Here is a 15,584-nt window from a genome sequence, read left to right as displayed (position 1 = left end):
AATTCAGTTCACTACAGTCTCAACTGTTTTGAGACCAAGCTTGAGAATTTGCTATTCAAGAAGACATGGGATCTTAGTACTAGGATGGTTTTGGAGATCTCTTCTATAGATGGACTATCTGATTTCCAAATATTTGGAGACCTCAGCCAAGTTTATATCTCTGCTTCCAGTTTTTTTTCTTTTTTTCTTTCTTTTTTTTTTTTTTTGTGGCCAATGAGAGCTATTTGATCTTTGATCTCATCCCTGCATTTCGTTGTTTTTGGCTGCAGTTGAACTGCCTTAGATTCTATGAAGGTAGAGGTTTCATCTAAGAAGTTTCTTGTATCCTACCAATTCAACCCTAGACACTCTATGGTTTAAAATCAGACATACCTGTCTAGGAAGAAAAGGACTGAGCTATCCATCCCCTCTCTAAGTCTTTTTATAGCTGAAACCCCTAAGAGACTTATTTTTCCTTGTGCTCTTCTACTTCTTACCCATCCTTCTTCTAAAACTGAAAGTCTGGGTTTCCTGGAAGATTCATTTCAATTTTCTTTTCCTCCCCAATTCTTCCCCATTCTTATCTTAAAATACAGAGTACCTAAGGAAATTATCTCAAAGACAAAATGTACAATGGTAGTAACCAGGGGCTGGGAGGTTGGGGCATTGGGGAGATGTCGAATAAAGGTACATACATACATACAACCAATAGATAAATGAGTCCTGGAAATCTAGTGCATGGTGTAGTAATTACAGAAAACAACATTGCATTATAGACATCAAAGTTGCTAAGAGACTAGATCTTCAATGTTCCCACCACACAAAAAGAAATACCTATGTGACATGATAAGGGTGTTAGCTAATGCTATAGCAGCAGTCTTATTGCAATATATAAATGTATCAAATCAACATGTTTTAAACCTTGAATTTATACAATGTTATATCCTAGTTATATCTCCATTAAAAAGAAAAAGCTGCAGTCCTAATCTCCAGTACCATTGAATGTGAGTATATTTGGAAATAGGGTCTTTGCAGATTATCAAGTTAAGGTGAGGTGATTAGTGCAAGCCCTAATCCAATATAATTGATTGTGTGCTTATAAACAAAGGAAATCTGGACACAAAGGTAGACATGCGTAAAGGGAAGACAGCATGAAGCACAATAAGAATAATATCTATAAGCCAAGGAAAGCCTAAGGCTACCAGAATCTAGGGGGTAGGAAGAGAATAGATTCTTTTTCATTGCTTTCAATAGGAACCAGGTATGCCAGACACCTTGATTTTGGACTTCTGACTTTCAGAACTGTGGGACAATAAACTTCAGTGTAAACTGCCCTGTTTGTGGTACTTTGTTATGACCGCCTGATCAATTCAAGTTTCAAAAAGATTTTCTCTAACAGAAGAATTTCAGAAGTAAAACAATACATGTTGTACGCTTCCAAGTATATGTGCATTTAGAACAGGCAAAACTAGCCTACAAAGAAATCAAACCAGTGGTTGCCTAATTGGAGGGTGGTTGATTGGAAAAGAACACAAGGAAATATTGGGGTGGTGGTGGGGAGGTCCCGGAAACAGCCTGTATCTTATTTGCAAGAGTGGGATACATACTGGTGTATACATTCGTCACAATTCACTGACTCTACACCTAATGTCGGTGCATTCTATGTCAAGTGTGCTCCAATATAGTTGATTAAGTTTTAAAAAAGGCAACCTGGGTCTCTATTTTGTTTCCAAATTCCAGTTCCAAAGGAAGAATTTATAAAGTGACACATTCTTGGTAGCTGATTAGAACTTAGTCATATTTTAGAAATGCGCATTTTCTTAATTCTGCCATATATCTTCAAAGATGTGATTCCATTCCAACTCAAATTATACATCCTGTTTCATAATCTGATTTACTTCACCAATATATACACTGCCTGATATGATTTCACTGCCCATATGGTGATTTAGAAAGTAAGATTAAGTTTGGAATAAAATGTGGACCACTTTTTTAATCCTATGTTTATTTTTTGCTTAGGTGAGACCTATTTAATGAAAGGCTCACGATTGTGATTAATGACCTATCCCATATTATCTTAGGTCAGAGTAGAGATTTCAAAATTTGTAGAAGTTGGAAGATAGGGATCATGTAAAGGAACATTTTTTACTTCCCACAAATTCACAAACTAATCATTGACATATTTATTTATTGAAGTAATATATTATCATTTGAAGAAAGTGAGTGTGAATGGAGGAGAAGAGTAGTTGTGTTTTGTTGGAATTCATGATTTAAAAATATGAAAATCATCAAACACACTAACCCCATTCTCATCTAGTTAAGTTAAACTCTTTTAAAACATTTGTCTATTGCCTTCTGTAACCAGTTAAATGCAAACAACACAGATCTGTTTTTAATAATAATATTTGAGTGGGGATAAAACTCAGTAAATAGTCATACAGCTGTAGCTCTCTAGATAATATTTACACATCTCTACATTATATGTTCTTTCAAGCTAATTCTTTTCAGACACAAAGTGACACATTTATAAACAAAGAAGAGTCTATCACACAAAACTGGAAAATGATTTTCCAGTACTGCATCCCTCTTTCAGTCCATGGTTATTACACAACATATGCTCAAGAGAATCAGTATTTATTTGGCAACTAGAACAGGATATACAAGCAAATTTAGATTTTACAACCAACTGAGAGTATAATCTATTCTCTGCAGAAACCAATATGGTACCAATTTATATGTTGAGTTAAAGGAAAGCTATTGGACTCCTCAGAAGCCACCTCAGCATCATTCGACAGAACTCTATCAATTCAATTAGTGTCCCTTTGCCCAGGCTAATACCTGGGAACAGATGCTGATGCCTATTGATGCTGATGAGTTGCTTTAGGAGGTGTCAAAATGGTTATAGTACTGTAAAGGATATTTTATAATACAGTTTAGATAATGAAACACATTTGATAATCATTTCTAATATTTTAGGTTTTCTGTTTATTTTTTCCAAGTACTATAAATGGACAACATTATCCCTCTATTCTCTACTAAACCGTATACAGAGAATATTACTATTGAACCTGCTAAATTCGAATGTCAAAACAAGGCAACTATAACCTTGAACAATTATTCTTTGATCTTTGATTTTAATAATCTCTAGCAAAATTCCCAAGTACACTGAAAATTAAATCTTTAAAAAATTCACTTGTGCATCAATTCACTCATTCTTTTACTAATTTCTTCAGCAATATTTATTTAGCATCTGCAGTACATGCAAGGTGCTTTCCTAGAACCTACCAAGTTTAGAAGGCTGAGATTGGATGAGGATAAGCACATTCACAATAATAATAGGAGGCAGACCTTGAAAAGCATTTTGATATTTAAATTTATACAAATAAAATGAGTCTTTGAGGATTGTGTAATTTTTGTTATCCCTGTGTGTATACATATATATATTTTTACTCAACATGGCATATATATACCTAAATCCATATTACTTACAATAAAGGAGTACAGATAAGAGCTCAGTTACTAAAATAAGCAATTATTTAAAAAATTAATACTTACCGTTGAGCATAGGTAACATGAAGGAAGTATTGGTCTCTTTATTTTATAGATGAGGAAGTGAGACTGAGAAACTGATAACACAAACAAGTTTAATAAATAGAATATTTGTCATGTGCTATCTACCTCGTAGATGTATAGTATTTTGGTACTTCTTTGTTTTTTAGAATTAAAGTGAAAGCTATACAAAGAGATATCATTTCTTTTTAAAAAAGTTTTTTTTAAAAGATTTTATTTATTTATTCATAAGAGACACAGAAAGAGAGAGAGGCAGAGAAACAGGCAGAGAGAGAAGCAGGCTCCACATAGGGAGCCCAATGTGGGACTTGATCCTTGGACCCTGGGATCACGCCCTGGCCTGAAGGCAGGTGCTCAACTGCTGAGCCACCCAGGCATCACTAAAAAATGTTTTGTTTTTTTTTTAAAGATTTTATTTATTTATTCATGAGAGACACAGAGAGAGAGAGGCAAAGACACAAGCAGGGAGAGAAGCAGGCTCCATGCAGGGAACCCAACATGGGACTCGATTCGGGGTCTCCAGGATCATCCCCTGGGCAAAGGTGGCGCTAAACCACTGAACCACCCAGGCAGCACCAAAAAAGGTTTTTAATATTAATTTTTTTAGCTTACATCAGAAAACTAAGATTGACCTGTTATACAATGTACTTATCATACCAAATCCTATTTAATCTTTATAGAACTCCATATAAAATGGTTCTTTTTTTCTCATTTTATATACTGAAATAAAATTTAAGAAATATTAAGGAATCCCCTCAAGGCCACCAGAAAGAAAAGAAAAAAATGTAGGTCTAAGATGGAGATCTATCTATTTCCAAACCCAAGCTTTTCCTAGGATAAGATGATGCCATATATATATATATATATATATAATTTGTGTTTTTTCTGATTATGTAGCACTCAGACATAAGGTGTTTATTCTAACAATAATGACTCCTTTAGTTCATCAAGTGTTTTCCTCGTTTATGTTCCTGATCTCTGTTCGTAAAAAAACTACATTTAAAAAGTGCTAGTAGATTACTACAGTGAAGACATACACAGTAGAGATATAAAAGCACCTTGACAGAGACTTAATGACAACCCAAATGACACACTTAACTACCATCATTCGTTTATTTTTGTTATGTCAAGACATGACTGAAGTTACCCAAAAACTTAAGGCCATAATACTAACTATTCTTTTAAGAACATAGTTTCCACTTCATAAAAGGGAGAGTGATTTCTGTGTATAAAGAGGTCTCAGTATTTCCCCACTGATATGGGCCCCCTTTTCTGGCCTACTTGGAAGTCTGCCTGCAGAAACTCTATAATGTCTTTGAGGGTCCATGGATTCTGAGAATAAATACTACTAGTAAGTCTGAAAGAGAATGTATTCTCTCCTGCAGAAAATAGCTTGGGGAGAGAAAGCAGCCTAAAACAGTCTAGTGCTAAGAGGCTGTGAAGATTCCCAACAGTGAGAACAGCAGTAGTTTGAAGCTGGGTCAACTGGCACAGGTGGCAAGTGGCTTGCTAAAATGAATTTCTGTTGATTGTAAGCACTCCTTGTGGATGTTCAGATACAAGTGGGAAATATGTGGGAAGTGGGAGGGGTGATATGTGTATAAAAGTGTAAGATAATTTATATTTAGAACTTCAACTAATTAAGAGAGTAGTGCCTCTAAGGAATAGGTATAATTTATCTGGGGAGTAGATGGTTATTTCTTTAGCATAATCATTTGATAATACATTTTGTATGGGAATAGTGAGTAGCCTGTGGCATGGATTTTAAAGGGGGCAATGAAACAAGGGTGAGCCAAATTCCAATTTGAAAAATTAAAATGAAAGGTCATTGTGTGGAAAAGGAGGCTGAAGGAAGTACACCCTGGGAGAGAAGAGCCTGGGGCCTTTACATAGTCAGTCACAGGAAAGGAAACTCTGAGATACAGAGATATTTTCCAAGATACACTGTGGCTTTCCATCAACTTTAAAAGTGAAGTGTGTCCCCATCGCCCCATAGCACGCCGGTGGGAAACATCAGGGTAGAAAGAGCTTGTGTTCCACTCTTGGGTTGGTATTGAATTATGAGGAAACTGAATCTCAGGCAAAGTCTGAAGACGTTATTAGTCATCTAACACTCCAACCTGGACTTCATACACCCGTTTCTCTTTATATCACATCTCTTTGCAGGCTAATCATTTTGCAAGTTTCAACAGACATGGAGGAGAAGAAAGGTCTAGGATAGGGAACATCATCACAGATGTGAAATGCCATGAAACCACTATCCTGCCATTGCAAAGTAGCAGATGACCCTGTTTTCTTCTAATTTCCAAGAATACAGCAGCTCCTGCCTCATTTTATGACATTTTGAAAGGGTATAAGATGGGATATAACACAAATTTAAATGCCATTAATCAGTGTTTCAAATCTAGTAAATGATTTACCCTTTTTCTTTAGAATTCTGAAAGGTGAGTCTCTGAGCCTTTGAGATGTCATGCTATCCATTATGTTTCAGTTTTCTTAATGGTGTTTAACATTTCACGTAAGGAGTCTCCAGTCTCAGTGGTTATATTGGCTCTATTGTGCTGTTGCCATAGCAATTAAAGAGGCACAGTTATGGAGCAATGCAGACAGGATCATCAGCACAGAGATGTTGTTTGACACAATTCAGGCATCTTCAGAAACCTGGATAATCTTTCAGGAAAAAAAAATGTGGTTTACACTTTCTCTTGATATTATTGTGGGCATTGAGGCAGCCAAGTTATTACCAATGGAAAATCTAATTGAAAATAAAAAAAAAAAATGGAGATGAAAGGACACACACACATACAGAGGAAGTGTAGTGAATTTACTGAGGATTTAAACACTAAATATGTGTGTGGGTGGAAAGTTCCGGCAGTACTCCTACAGAATGTTTTGACAAACTAGGACCATATGGAAGTTTTATATCACTGAAAGCAATGTGTGTGTGTGTGTGTGTGTGTGTGTGTGTGTGTTTCTTTCTCCACTCTCTCTTCCTGTTCCTCTCTTTTTCCCCCTCTTCCTTTCTCCCTTCCTCCTTCCCTCCCATCTCTCAAACACACCCACCCTACCAGTCTTATTAGATTCCCCTATTTTTTGTCAGCATTGTTTTGCTTTTTATAACAGAATGATCATTTTAATTTGATATTATGCATATTTCACCAAGTAACATAATAGTATTATTACATGAAAAGCCCATGCCCAATGGTATAAAAAACTATAAACTTAAGATAAACTGAATAAAGGATACAGACAGATAATTCTTAGAAGCTTGGACATTCTATTTCACTTTGATTTCTAATACTCTCAAAATTAACATGTCTGCAACTGAGTTCCTAATTTTCTCTCTCAAATCTGCTTTACTCCTACTATAGTAATTCTCTGTGATTATTTAAAACCTATTTTTTGTTTTTTAGATTTTATTTTTTAAGTAATCACACCCAACATGTGACTTGAACCCATGACCTCAAAATCAAGAGTCACATGCTGTATCCACTGAGCTAGCCAGATGCCTCTGAAACCTGGTCCTTTTCAAAGTCCAGACCCAGAATTCTGGAATTATTCATTACTTCTCTCTCTTTGTCATATACCAAATCCAGTTCATTAATAATCCTCTACATTATACAGGAAGAATATATACATGATGGGATCATGCCTACTGCTATGACCTTTCATAATCTTCCCTTTAGACCATAGTAATAGCCTCCTAACTAGTTAACACTTCAGCCATTATCCTTCTTCAATCTATTTTCCACAAACCAGTCAGAGTGATCTTGTTAAAACTTAAAGCAGATTAAAAAATTGTTAATGGCTTCTCGTCTTACTTATATTTTATTCACCACTGCATCCTTGACGCCTAGAGGATGAAATGGCACAAAATAGATTTTAAGTAGGTATTTGTTAAATGAGTGAAGATGGATCCAACTACTTAGCAAATGTCCTAGAAAGCGTTAAAAGCTTTAGTAATTAAAATGTGAATAAAAACATTATTTTGGTAAAACAATTATAATTTTAAAATTACAATGTCAGTGCTAGTGACAATACAATTGAAAGATATTCTTACACATTGCACAAATTAGTAGACATTTAGAATTTTATGTCCTCTAAAATTAAAAAAAAAAAGGTACTAGAGGCTGGAGAAAAGCATAAAGTATAGAATGAGAGAATAAGAGGGAAAAAGAGAGAAAGAGAGGCAAACCATAAGAGATTCTTAACTTTAGAGACTTAGATGGAAGGAGTTGGGTGGGGATGGGCTAGATGGGTGATGAGTATTAAGGAGGGCACTTATGATGAGCACTGTTATACGTAAATAATGAATCACTAAATTCTACCCTTGAAACCAATATTACATTATATGTTAACTAACTAGAATTTGAATAAAAACAAACAAATAGAGAGAAAAAAGCCCAATATTTGCAGGTTCTTGACAAGGGAGATAGCTGATTGATTCAACTGCCTTGAGTTGTGTAAGAAGTGAGAAATTAGGATCATTATAAGATGTTTTGTTGTATCCTGGGTAGTACATTTTCCTCTTATACTCCCTAAGAGAATCTTAAGTGAAAGTTGTATGATTTGTCAATGCCTTTGGTTTGGGGTTTGTGTGAAGCTTTTACAGCACTATGCTAACCCATGCCTACAGATAGGTGTAAAACAAAATGATCAACTCATGATAAATGCTTTCTCACTGGAAGCAGCAGCAAAGCAGATATTTAGGGAAAAATGAAACAAAACAAAACAGGATAACAATCATATATATATATATTTATAAATAATTTATATGATGTTATATGATATAAAATATCTTATCATATATATGTATGTTCATATATATCCCAGGCTCTATGTGTATCTGTATGTGTGCATATGTACATGAGTGTGTGTAAGTACTGGTTGCCTTTTCAATATCCATTCTTCCCTTCTTTAGTAACAGAAATCTAATTTTTACCTATTGTATCACTTCCCAGAATGAAGAGTTAATTTTCTAGCTTCTTTTGCAGGGAGATATAATAATGTGAGTCATTTTCTTACAATGAGGTGTAAGTGAAAATGGTGACAAGAACTTCAGAGGCAGCTGCTTAAAGGGAGGTGACATACCCTTCCTGTCCTTTTGTCCATCTACCTTCTTCTCAACTATAATTTGGACATGATGTCTGGAACTCTAGCAGCCAACTTAGAAATTGAAGTGACCCTGAAGATGGGGATCAGGAGTCAGGATAATGGAGGCCTTCCTGACTATCGTGGAGTTGCTCTATCAGCTCTGGATTACCTTCCATGATGTTTAAACTACCATTCAGAAAAGTCTCTGCTACTCATGGCCAAACTAATCTCAACTGGTTCCAGTATGATGTTAAGAACAGGAAAGCACCAAACATGAATACAACAAAAATGACTAGGACAAAACATACCATGCATTGAACTATATGACTATATTTCAAATATTTTTTAAAGATTTTATTTATTTATTCATGAGAGACACACACACAGAGAGAGAGAGAGAGAGAGAGAGGCAGAGACAGGCTAAGGGAGAAGCAGGCTCCATGCAGGGACTGATGTAGGACTTGATCCCGGGACTCCAGGATCACACCCTGGGCTGAAAGCAGGCGCCAAACCACTGAGCCACCCAGGGATCCCCTATTTCAAACATTTTTAAAACATTATATGTAGTGAGCACATATTTCCTGTAAAATAAAAAGAAGTTTAAACTGGATTCCTTTATTTTATTTTATTTTATTTATTTTAAACTGGATTCCATTAATACTAATTTATACGTGTTAAGCAATGAGTCATAGGACTATGAAAATTGTGTACTAATTGAGAGATTTTTGACAGGTATTGCTCTGGGCTATAACAAATCCTACAACATTGTTAAAAAAAATTTTATGATGACCTAAATGAGTAAACATGTTTAACATGCATCTATCATATATCAGTAGTCAATCCCTGGGACATTTTTTGATAGTAAATTAGTTCAAAAAGTTCATTAATTATTTCAAGCTAACCAAGGACAATTTTATAAAATTCAAACATTGAGTCAACTACAAATAATGTCTGTTATGTGAATGAAATGTAAAAATATTTGACTTAGATATTGATTAAATGTGTAGGTAAGTGCAAGTGTTGGCTTACTATCTCAACTTTGGCTTGGGTGGATCAGGTTACATTGAGCCTATAGCTAATATAGAGCCTATATAGGAAAGAAAAAGTTTGGAATATATATAGGGGGGAAAGGAGTTTGAATGTGATGAGAGATAAGGAGTTTGGTTTGAGATACTCCATTTTTTGAAGCTGGATAAACTTTGAAATAAACATGATACTGGTATTAAAATCTATAAGCAAAAAATTTAAAAAAATCTATAAGCATGCAATCCCTGAAGTATATGATGAATATGGCTGGTTTGCAGACAACCGAAATACATTATTTTAAGTGTATTGATAGCACTCTATTGTCCACGTTTGGGGACATTTTTCATTGTTATTTATTCGTTTACAAAATTATTATTTTTTGATTTATGAATATTTTTCCAAGTTTCATCCGTCAAAGCTCATGGCACAAATATTTATTAAATAAGATGAATCCAGGGACGCATGGGTGACTCAGCGATTTAGCAGCTCCCTTCGGCCCAGGGTGTGATCCTGGAGTCCTGGAATCGAGTCCCACATGCGGCTCCCTGCATGGAGCCTGCTTCTCCCTCTGCCAGTGTCTCTGCCTCTCTCTCTGAGTCTCTCATGAATAAATAAATAGAATCTTTAAAAAAATTTAGATGAATCTAGCAGCTAGTATTTGCTTTTAGGATTTTGAAAACTGAGCTAGCTAGACATTAAGTAGTATTTTTATAATGCTGCTACTCCTCATTTTCCACAATTTTTAAGGACCACTGATCAATAGCTGAGAAAACTGAGGCTCACATATTTTTTCAGATATGATTAGAGCTTTCCAAACCTTAAAATCTAGGCACACTAGAGACATATAGATGGCCAACAGACACATGAAAAGATGCTCAATATCACTCAGCATCAGGGCAGTGCAAATCAAAACCACAATATCATCTCATACCTTTCAGAATGGCAAAAAATAAAACAGGCCAAAAAACAAGTGTTGGTGAGGGGGTGGTGAAAAAGGAACCCTTATATACTGTGGGTGGGAATGTATGTTGGTGCAGCCACTGTGGAAAAAAATATGGAGGTTCTCAAAAAATTAAAAATAGAATTACCATATGATCTAGTAATTCCACCATTAAGTATTCATCCCAAGAAAATGAAAAAACTAATTCAAAAAGATATATACACCCCTATGTTTATTGCAGCATTATTTATGACAGCTAAGAAATGGAAGCAATTCAAACTTCCCTTTATAGATGAACAGATAAAGAAGATGTGGTATATACAGAGAGTGGAATATTATTCGGCCTTAAAAAGGACAAGGTTGTGCCTTTGCGACAACATAGATGGACCTGGAGGTTATGATGCTAAGTAAAAGAAAACAGAGAAAGACAAATACCATATCATTTCACTTAAATGTGAAATCTGAAAAACAAAATGAATAATGAATACAAACAAAGAAACATATAGCAGAATGAGACCTATAAATAATGAGAATAAACTGATGGTTGCCAGAGGGGAGGAGAGTCGGTGAATGGACAAAATGGATGAAGGGGAGTGGGATATATAAGCTTCCAGTCATGAAATGAATAAGGCACAGAAATAAAAGGTACAATAGGAGATACCATAATGATATTATAATAGCATTGCATGGTGACAGATGGTAGCTACACTGTGGTGCACACAGCATAAGGTAAAAACTTATTGAATCACTATGTTGTTCACCTGAAACTAATGTAACATTGCATGTCAAGTATACTCAAATTGAAGATTATTTTAAAAACTAGGCATAATATTTTATATCTGTTAAAACAAAAATATATCCTGATAATTTAGTGTTTAAGTGAATTATATTATACTTCATGTTTGAATGCAATACAGTCATGAAAAATCTTTGATAGTTAAAAATAATAGGAAAATACATAATGCAATGTATGGTAGGCAGAATTCTAAGATGTCCTTATTATTCCCATTTCATCATGGATACATTTTCTGCTTTAATCTTCCTCTTTAGTATGCAAAAACTTGCAACTTGTTTTTTTTTAACTAAGAGAATATGGCCATAGTAAAGACATGTTGCATACATTATTAAGATGCTTAATTATTTGACTTGAGTTAATACAAAGAATGATTATTTTGGGGGCAGAGACTTTCTCTCTCCATTCCGGCTTTGAAGAAGTAAATTGTCAGGATTGAACAGCAAGGAGGATATGTATTTTACCAACAACTTGAGGAAGTTTGGAAGTGGTTCTTCCCTAGTTAAGCATCCAGGTGAAAACTCAACATAACCAATAATTTTATTGTATCTTTATGAGACCTTGAATACAAGAACTAGTTAAGATATGCCCAGATTAATCCATGAAATCTCTGAGATCATAAATGTGTATTGTTCTAACCTGACATTTATTGTAACACCACAGCAATAGAAAATTATTACAAAATATTTAGATGAAAAGTGAGATGTAAAATTGGATGTGCACTTGATTACAATTTTAAAAAATAACCTAAAACTAAAATGCTTGATAGTATTCTTTTTTTTATAATGTGGAGGGAAATAATATGGTTCCTTTCACTAACTCTAAAAAAGATGAATGAAATATTAATGTAAAACATAAAAAAAATCTCCATAAAATTAACAAGGCAGTAAAGTATACTAGATTGAATTTTAGGAAACATAAAATCACATAGAAATAAGCCTACTTCTCAGAAACAGTTCTGTCCTGAGAGCTTTTTCTGATCATAAAAACAGAGATATCCTCAAGGACCTGTGGTGTTGCACATGTGCTCAGAAGATATGCAAATAAATGTTTTCAGTAGTATTATTTGTAATAGCCCCAAACAACTCATTTGTCCATCCACAGTAAAATGGAAATATAAACTGGAGTATATTTAAACAAAGGAATACTATAAAGCAATAAAAATGATTGACTCCAGCTACAGGGAGCATCATGTTATTTATAAACATAATGTTGACAAAAAAAGAAAGACATGAATAAACACAATGGACTCTTTATTGATATAAATTTGAAAAACTTAGGGATACATTCAAAAAGTGATACAGCCATAAAGAAAAGCAAGTAAGTGAATAACATAAAAATCTGGATTATGCTTATTTGTGAGGCATGGAGGGGTTGGATATGGTCTCCACGTGACATATAAGGCATCTGGAGGTACTGGCACATTCAATTTCTTAACTGAGAAGGAAGCTCTTTGGACATTCATGTTACAATTACTCATCATACTGTACAAGTTTGTTTTATATGCTTTTCAGTATGAATGATATATTTCACAAAAAATGTTTCAAAATGCTTAGGATATTAAAATGTAGTTAAAGTGTCCTGTGATTAGTAATAGTCTTTATTGAAGTATCTTTTCTCTTTTAAGGCCAAGAAGATATCACTAAGGCAAAAGAAGTATCATAGGAGTGGGATGGGATATGGTCCAAAGATACATTCCATGCATGGCATTTTTCATTCATACTATGCTTCATTAGTTAGTGAGTCCCTGGAGAGCAGGAACTCATTTTCTGTGACCTTTGGAGAAGTCAGGGATGAAGAATTTTTTCAGGTTTTGTTACATGAATGAATGATGATTACTACTACTATCACTGCTAAAATTAGAACTATTAATACAGTAGTTACCATTGCTGCTTGCTTTCTTAATACGGGGAATGGTGCTAAGCTTGAGGAAGTATGAGGGTTTAAAATACTAGCCGATGATGCATTTGTTTTTTGTGTTGTTGTGTTTTGTCTTGCAATGGCTCAATCCCTTTGTACATTTCATTGTCAATTGTTTCCGCTGGTCACTTATTTAGAAACTTGTCCTTCACTAATTAAGGGGTAACGGAAAATAAAGAAAATACAAACAACTATAAAGAAAAGTTAAATCCTACCTTACGAGTTTTCAAAGGCCTATGTCTTGAAAAAAATTTTGTCGTAATGTACCCTAGCGTGTACTTAGTTTGCTGTTGCCTTTTTTTTTTTTTTAAGTCATAGGGGAGGATTTTTTTTTTTTTAAGATTTATTTATTTTAGAGAGAGAACCGGAGCAGGACAAGGGGAAGAGAAAGAGGGAGACAGAGAATCCTCAAGCAGGTTCTCCACTAAGCATAGAACCCAATGTCAGTCTCAATACCAGGACTCTGGGATCATGACTGGAGTCAAAATCCAGAGTTAGCCACTTAACCGACTGAGCCACCTAAGCACCCCCATAGTGGACGATTATAAGAATATTCTGGCCTAGAGAAAGAGTATAAAGGCAAATGTGTATACAGGGATGACACCTCCAAGGTGAATATAAAGAGAAGATTATAGTTAAAATATTCACAGTGTCTTACACTTACTGTTTGGATTCCTGGAAGACATTATTTCCTCAAAAAAGTTGTCTTAGCAATCATGGCATGAGATGTATAAAAAGGCTATATATCAAAGACAAAAGAAATATCAAGTAATATATCCTAATAGCATAAGCGAGAACCATCAAAAAGGTTGGGGTAGGTGGGATGGACGGAAAGAAAAAGGGAGGAAAAGAGGCAGGTAAAGTGAGGAATGATAAGTATAAAGAGTCTGTATGAGAGGATTCATAAGTCAACTCATCATCAAACAAAATGGCAGAGATCAGATTGAGGATAAAACATCTAAGCAAATGTTAGTATAGAGGTTTGTTATTATCTGAGATTTAGCTGAGATTATATATACAGTAAGCACCAATACCAGTGTAGACTCTTATTAAGACGTGATGCTCGTTCTGATAAATTTAGTTGGCACTCTGAAGAAAAAAGTGGAAAGGAGTAAAAAATAAGATGGAATTAGATTAAAAATAGGTTGAAATATAGAGATTTTAATTTATGTAAATGACATATTAACTTTTCTCTTAAAGTCACAATACCTGGAATAAAACATTTCATTGTGCACATATTCACAGGTTTGTTCATGTGTGTAATATATCAAATGCCATTCACAATGACACTATGCTGTAGGTATTGTTATAATCACTTTAAGAAACGAAAGGTTTAAGTGAATTATCAAGAACCATAATGCTATGAAAAAGTATAGCTACAATTCTACCTACAATTGCAACAACATACACAGAAGCACTTGGCTCATATAATAAGATGACCTAATATTGTTTATCTAATATTATGAACTAGGTAGTATTCTGGATTTATTAACTGTGATTGCTCTTTTGAAAGACAACATGGACAGTTGTCTATGTTAGTGTTCTTAGAGATTAAGAACAACAATATGTTAATATCAGGTACATTCACACTTTATCACTTAAATGTGACCTTTTAATGATGTGGTAATTTTAAATTAGGTAATGTCCTGCATAAGGAAGCTTTCCTGTTTCATATTGATTTTTCCATGTAACTTTTATGATAGAGATAGCATGAAAATGCAGGGCTTTTTTCTCTTATCTTCTATAATAATAAGAAACTCTGCATGGGGTTATCAGGATGGGTTGAAGATGAGGCAGCCACTCAATAAGAACAAAGGAATCTGACCAACATGCTCATGCAGTTTATTGGTATCTTTTGGAAATTCTTAGGCTACAGTCAGATATACTATGACTTGGGTAAAATGTCTCTCCCACCAGACAGCAAAGAGTAGAGCATTTAATAGTGGCAGTAATTGCAACTTTACAATGATAACCTGCACTTAGTCCTCATCCATATCTCCTCTGAGTTTGGAAAGACGAGGACCTCCTTCCAAGGTGTTATCCTTCTGGTCTGCTAGCGTATAAGAAAGCCTATTAATGCAATGTGTAATCATCAGACTTCCCATGAAGAGAGAAAGATAAAAGATGGAGAATGAATACAGTTCCTTACACTATAAACAAAAATGAACTCACTGACCTAAATGTAAGCTCTAAAACTATCAAACTTTTATTTTTTTAAAAAGATTTTTATTCATGTATTCATGAGAGACACACAGAGAGAGA

At 34.5% G+C, this 15,584-nt stretch overlaps 1 protein-coding gene across 8 annotated transcripts in view; it reads right to left on the bottom strand.

Moving 5' to 3' along the window:
• The window catches only part of LRFN5 (leucine rich repeat and fibronectin type III domain containing 5), a 235,571-nt gene that overhangs the window by 21,863 nt on the left and 198,124 nt on the right, over positions 1 to 15,584 (bottom strand). The window lies entirely within an intron of this gene.

The sequence above is a fragment of the Vulpes vulpes genome, chromosome 6 (assembly GCF_048418805.1).
Source record: "Vulpes vulpes isolate BD-2025 chromosome 6, VulVul3, whole genome shotgun sequence".
Taxonomy (NCBI): Eukaryota; Metazoa; Chordata; class Mammalia; order Carnivora; family Canidae; genus Vulpes; species Vulpes vulpes.
This window is presented reverse-complemented; position numbering and strand designations above follow the sequence as displayed.